This window comes from Epinephelus fuscoguttatus, linkage group LG11 (assembly GCF_011397635.1).
Source record: "Epinephelus fuscoguttatus linkage group LG11, E.fuscoguttatus.final_Chr_v1".
Taxonomy (NCBI): Eukaryota; Metazoa; Chordata; class Actinopteri; order Perciformes; family Serranidae; genus Epinephelus; species Epinephelus fuscoguttatus.
The window spans coordinates 15,179,645-15,186,011 of record NC_064762.1 but is presented as its reverse complement, the minus strand read 5'-3'; positions in this window follow the sequence as shown (position 1 = coordinate 15,186,011).

The following is a 6,367-nucleotide window of genomic DNA, read 5'->3' as shown; positions in this document are numbered from 1 at the left end:
ATGTGTTTGAGATGCTGATGAGCCTGCTGGCCAAAGACGGTAACATCAGAATGTCTTTATGTCACATTTAAATGTGGTTGGAGTGAGTTAGGTGAGGACTCACAGCAAACACTTGAAGGCAAAGTAAGACAGATAAAAGTGAGGTTTACTTTGTCGGCTCAGGCCAGAAGGAAGCTGCAGAACAGCAGTCGGAAGACGATGTGAATTGAGCACAAAGATATGAAGCTACACTGACAACACAGGCTGAGACTGACAGTCAGGCAGCTAACTACACTTTGTGGGCAGGTACTGTTTATATCATACTGTTTATTGGTGGCTGATTAAGGGGAATGAGTGGCAGGTGGTATCTGTATCTTCCTCAAGCTCGGGTCCTCGGGTCCTCTACCAGAGGTCTGGGTCTCTGAGGGTTCTGCTCAGTAGCTTAGCCGTTCCTAGGACTACACTCTTCTGGACAAAGACCTCAGATGTTGTACCTAGAATGTACTGGAGCCACTCTCCCAGTTTGGGGGTCATAGTCCAGAGTGCGCCGATCACCATTGGCACCACCGTTGCCTTTACACATCTTCTCTGGCTCCTCTTTCAGCCCTTGTTTTTTTTTTCCAAGCTTCTTGTGTTCTTTCTTCTTCTGTTGCTCGGGATTGCTTCATCTTTCACCACTGCCTTCTTCTGTTGTTTGTCAATCAACATGATGTCCATTTGGTTAGCATCACCAGTTTGTCAGTCTGGGTCTGGAAGTCCCACAGGATCTTAGCTCGGTCATTCTCAACCACCTTAGGAGATGTCTTCCACTGTGACCTTGGGACTTCCAGCCCATAATCAGTGCAGATGTTCCTGTACACTATCCTAGCCACTTGGTTATGGAGATCCATGTACGCTGCTCCTGCCTGCATCTTACACCTTGCTAATATGTGCTGAACTGTTTCAGGAGGATCTTTGCACAGCCTGCACCTGGGGTCCTGTCTGGTGTGGTAGACCCCTGCTTCTATTGATCTTGTACTAAGTGCTTGTTCCTGTGCTGCCATGATTAGTACTCCTGTGCTGTCTTTCAGTCCAGGCTTTTTACAGCCACTGGTAGGATTTCTTGATGCTGGCCACTTCTTCAGTCTGTCGTTGGTTCATGCTGTGCAGGGGCATGCCCTTCCATGATGGTTCATCCCCCTCTTCTGCTGCCTAAAGGTATTCTCTTAGCAGCAAAAGATCAAGCATGCTTTTTGTTTTCTAGTTCGAGTCAGACAACATTAAAGGTCAACAGTTCATAAAACGATTATTTACATTTGAACTGATAGAAGCCGAGCAGCAACTTGTTCAGTGAAAGAAAATACTGTGATGTCATCTTTGTTTCCACCTCATGGAAGATGTTCGCAAGCCTCTGCATTAGCTCCTTCCTGCCACTGCTACAGTATGTATGCTGCTTTAGATCCAGGACCTTTTTTGCAGGGGCATGCCCTTCCATGATGGTTCATCCCCCTCTTCTGCTGCCTAAGGTATTCTCTTAGCAGCTCATCTTTGGGGGTCATCTTCCTGATGTATTCCTGGATCTTGGTTGTTTGTCCTGGATTATGGCTCTGACGCTGACCAGTCCTCGGCCCCCCTCGCTACGCTTAGTGTATTGTCTCAGGGTGCTGGACTTGGGATGAAACCCTCCATGCATTGTGAGAGGCTTCCTTGTCTTGCTATCAGTGGCCTCTATCTCCTCCTTTGGCAAGCTTATTATACCAGCAGGGTATCTGATGACTGGCAGGGCATACTTGTTGATGGCTCAGACCTTGTTCTTTCTGTGTAGCCAACCTTTAAGGACCTGCCCTACTCTGTGTAGGTATTTGGCTGTGGCTGACTTTCTTGCGGCCTCCTCCTCACTGTCACTAGAGGTAATTAGATTTGTTTTAAAATAGCTCAACAAAATGCCCTTTATTGTTCAAACTGAACAACAAAGCTCTTTTAACAATGTTTTGGGAACTTTTCTTGACCACTTATCAAGAACCTGAATCTGTTTGGAAATATCTGCACCACGTTCACGTTCATTTTTTAAAATCAATTAATCTACAACATTTCGTTTTTATTTGTCTTTTAAAATGTGGACAGCCCACCCCCTGTTTTTGTTCCATCAATAAGTGTATTTTCTAAATATTTATTTTAATATTTCTTTATCTAAAAAAATGTCATCATCGCTCAGTACCTGGAGGTTACAGCTTTAATGAGGAGGCCATGAAAATTGTTTTGCAGCTAGAGGCAGAATCCGTAATAAAAAACTCAATTTAATGTCTAATGTTACATCAGGAAAGATGCCAACAATGACTTTGTTGGAATCAGAGTCAGATTGAGTCTCTCTTTGGTTGTTTTAACAATAACTAAGCAGCCAAAGCCAAAACCTGCTCAACACAAGTCAGATAAATCATTATGGTTCTCCATTATAAACTGGGACCAGATACGTTACACTCTTGGTCGCAGTTTGAAGTCTTAATCTTTTCAGAGGGGCTAATTGTCAGAAAATGCTGTTTGACAGTTGGATGACATCATGGTCTGACCAGCGAGTGTGGGGCAGTGGAGAGTGAAGACGTGTTGCTGCGTCCCATTCATTCTGACCTTTTTTCTGCAGTTCCAGGTCAAGAAATTTAGGTCAGAGAACAATGCACTCTCTCTGTTAGACCATAGCGGGGTGCCAGAGCCCCTCTCATGCTCCCCTCTGACCCTCATCCCAAGCCTTCACATCCAACCACTCAGCACAACGTTACACTTGGCAGACACACACCAAAACTCCCCTGTGGAGTTTAGCTGGGAGAGCTGTGTCACTAAATAAAGCAGGGTGGGGAGACACCTTGTGGCTAGATATCATAATTACACTTTCATTTCTCTTATGGACTGGAATTTAGGGGATTTAGGGGTAGAGTTACAAGCCAGGAATAAAAAGACTGGGATTGCTGTGGAAAGCTTACAAAACACCTGTATGGAACATCCCACAGGTGAACAGATTAACTGGCAAAAGATGATAGTATCATTAATAGGTGTGAATGGGGCATCCTCAAAGGTTCAGTCGTTCATAAGCAAGGACAGTGCTAGGTTCAGCAGTTTGTGGAAAAACTGCATGGACAAATAATCCAACAGTTTAAATCATCAGTGATTCTCAACACACAATTGCAAGGAATTTAGGGATTCCACCATCTAAAATGCATGTCATCATCAAAAGGTTCAGAGAGTCCAGAGAATTCTCTGTATGCAAGGAACAAGACTAAAAACCAATACTGAATGCCTGTGACCTTTGATCCCTCAGGTGGCACTGCATCAAAACCGACATGATTGCGCAAAGGATATTACTACATGAGCTTAGGAACACTTTGGAAAACCATTGCAGCCATGCAAGTTAAGACTCTACCGTGCAAACTGGAAGCTATATATCAACAACATCCTGCTGATTTCTCTGGGCCTAAAGTCATCTGAGATGGACTGACACAAAGTGGCAAAGTGCGCTGTGGTCTGACGAGCCCACATTTTAAATATTTTCTGGAAATCATGGATGTCGTGTCCTCCAGGTTAAAGAAGAAAAGGACAATCCATATTGACCATATGGGGGTTTGTTAGTGCCCATGGCATGATGGGTAACATTAGATCTGTGAAGGCATGTTCTCCCCTGTGTCAGTGGGTTTTCTCCAGGTTCTCTGGCTTCCTCCCACTATCCAAACACATGCATGTCAGGTTAACGATTGATGATTTTGGTTTCCACTGACTGTTGTTATGTCAATTTGTTCTCAACAAATTATATAATGCACAGCAGTAAAGATTTTCTACTTTAACAATTCATTCATCAAGATCTGATGTGTGATTTGAATGTTCCCCCTTTTTTAGCAGTGTAAATTCCTTTCAGCTTGCGCATACATATACCAAATATGAATACATTCAACAAACATTGAGCTGCAACCTTAACCACTGACAAGGCGCAAAACATGGACATGTCGCTGTCAACAAATAAAACTAGTTACAACCACCATAATCAGTGTGTTGTTGTTCTCACCTGTCTGAAGGCATGTTGTGAGTTTTATGCTCCAGGTCCTCTCGGCCTCTCTGCTGCCCCAGAGTTAACATTTAGTGCTGAATGAGTGTGTAGTCACCAACAGCAGACAGTATTTACACACCTCACTGAGAGGAAACGTTCCTCAGTGACGGCAGACATCACCTGGAGAACGAGCATCTTAGCATTTAGCATGTTAGCCACACCCACAATGCACCTGTTGTTCGCCCAGTGGTGGGTGTGTTCGATTTGCTCATTGAGCATGCGCGCCGGGTGGTGAATAATTAAGGTTACTGAAACCTTTTCTTTTTCTTTCTTTTTTTTCTACCTACACCGAGGTACAATCATTCTAACTTTAACCAAAACCCATAATGACGTAATTCTCTATTTTACTGCTTTGTTGTAATGCTTCTTTGTACTACTTCATTACTTTTTGGGTTATTTACTATCCGTGGCTGCAACTGTATTTTTTCTTTTCAGGTTATATTATCAGTTAAGTGATATTTGTATATTTGCCTCTTTGTAGTTTTTATCCACATGCATGTGACCTCCCAGCCAACATTTGTATGTGGGCCCCCAGTGGGATTTATTTATGTATTTATGTTTTTATTTATTTAACAGGAACAGTGCACAGCCACTTAGCTGCACATTTGCTGCAAATTTTCATCTGTAGTCCCTGGTCAGGAAACAGAATAATTTCTCTGCTAAGACTTTAGATTAAAAACACAACTACAGTTGTCCACCAGTTCCATATTGACCTCATGCCCCAGATAAAATGCCCACTTTGGACCCGTCCCCTCTTGGTACCTAGGTAGCACTAGCATAACCCATGTAGTGCCATCTTGGGTAAACCCATCCATGTGGGCAATTGGCATAGGGCCAATGTAACCCATGGACAGTCCCACTGGGGGCCCATTTTTTCAGACCATTTACTACCCACATGGGGCCCACATACAAACGTTGGCAGGGACCATAATCACTTTGTAATAATGAAGAATAATATTTTTTTTTAAAAAAAAAAGTGGCAGGCAGCCTAAGATTGTGATGGACATGATTATACATCAAGATGTAGGCTAGTTGTGGCTGTAATTGACGTTGACTGATCATAGGAGTGTATTTGTGTGTTGCTACATTATTGTAGAGTAAGATTAGCACAAATAGAAATGTATAAAATATAAACAAAGCAGCAAATATAATCCTTTATTTCATCAACAGTGAGGAAAACTGTAGAGGGATGGTGCAAGCAGGAGGCATCAGCCGATATATAAGTACTTATAAGGAATAAATAAAAATAAAAGGAAAATACAGTAAACTGTACAAACACAGAGCAATATAATAACCAAACAGCATAACAGCACAGAACAATATAAAAGGAGAAAAATATAATAAAAGAGACAAACTGAATGGCTGATTTCACATTATTGACAACAGACAATAAATAAATAAAGACACCATTTTTTAAAGTCTGATATTGTTTTAAGATATAAATCTACATCTGAATACTTGAAAGAAGCATAGGAGGGCAATTCCTTTGAGTATTTTTGTTTTATGAATATAAAATTTAGCTAAAATAATGAGCAAATTAATCATATATCAGGTTCTTTGAGTGAGATGTTAATCTCTGCAGCTGCAGTTTCATTTTCCGCCGCTAGGTACCGCCAAAGCAAGCTCAGCCATGACGTCACTTTAGTCCAATTCATAAGCACTATGACTCTTTCTATTTCCTCGCCGGGTGCGGTGGCGCGCGCCTGTAATCCAAGCTACCGGGAGGCTGAGGCTGGCGGACCGTTTGAGCTCAGGAGCTCTGAGCTGCAGCGGACTATGCCGATCGGGTGTCCGCACTAAGTTCGGTATCGATATGGTGCTCCTGAGGGAGCTCGGGACCACCAGGTCGTCTAAGGAGGGGTGCACCGGCCCAGGTCGGAAACGGAGCAGGTCAAAGCCCCCGTGCCGCTCAGTAGTGGGATCGCGCCTGTGAATAGACGCTGTAGTGCAGCCTGAGTAATACAGCGGGACCCAGTCTTTTACTAACATACACACACTACTCTGCATACACACACACTCACACACCACATCTGCACAGCACACACCACCTTCATCACTCATCTTCATCTTCTTATTCTCATCAACTAACCTTCACTAACCAGCTGCTCCCTGTGTCCCACACTGCCTCCTCCTGGAGGACACCTGCAACTACACCTGCCACACGTTTGACATATTTCTCAGACACGAAGCTTCCAGTCAGATAAAATGAGGGTTTCATTCATCCTGTTTGTGACAGGAAGCGATAGTTATGATGTTGCACCTGGCTGTCAGTTAACTCTGCCTACAGATTTCTAGATAGATGTATTTATATTCATTTTC